Source organism: Raphanus sativus, chromosome 3, assembly GCF_000801105.2.
Source record: "Raphanus sativus cultivar WK10039 chromosome 3, ASM80110v3, whole genome shotgun sequence".
In the NCBI taxonomy this organism is placed as follows: Eukaryota; Viridiplantae; Streptophyta; class Magnoliopsida; order Brassicales; family Brassicaceae; genus Raphanus; species Raphanus sativus.
In genome coordinates, this window is record NC_079513.1 from 17,764,531 (window position 1) to 17,765,435 (window position 905).

The following is a 905-nucleotide window of genomic DNA, read 5'->3' on the forward strand; positions in this document are numbered from 1 at the left end:
GAACCTAAATCCAAATTGAACATGCAAAGATTCGAACCAACCCTGTAAAGATCCGAACCGAAATAACCTAACCAAATCAAATGGTACCCAAATGCAATCCCGATCAAATGTAAAAAATTTTATTGATAACAAAATATAAATACAACATATTTTCAAAAAAAAATACCACGTACAAAACGCAGATTATCATCTAGTGAGGGTAGTATTTCTCGCTCTTGTCTATCATTTTTGAATACTTAAAATTATAATAAATTATCATCCGCGCTTTAAAACACGTAAATATTTTACACAAATATAATTCACAATATCAAAATATTTTAATATTAGTACATATGAAAATATATATATATATTTAATTGTATTTGTATGGACTTATATAAGATATAACTTAATTTATTTATCAATTATCTTTCGTTATGAATTTTAAATAAAATCTCTGCAATTTATTTGATTAACTATGTGATATATTTTTGATAATTTTTTAATTATAAAGCTTATTTGATGAAATTATTGAGTCCAACGTTTTATTTACATGTAATATTTTATTTGATTGAGATTATTTAAGTGTAAATGAATGTAATTTTCCTATTTATGAAAATATAAGTAAATATTTATTGATTTTATATTAAAAAATTATAGTATCTAAATCTGAAAATACTTATATTTATTCTCGTTTTATCATAAATTATTTAAGTATTTTAGTTGATTATTTAAATTATATTTAAAAAGGTGAGATATAATGCTTATTGTTTGGACAAAAGATTAATTATTATATTGTGATTATGGTATAATGTTGTTTCCATAATTACTATAATGTAATTTTAATGTTATCACTAATAACATTTAATGTAATATAACCCATGATTAAAGGTTACATCCAACCCAATATTTATGTTTTAACAAAA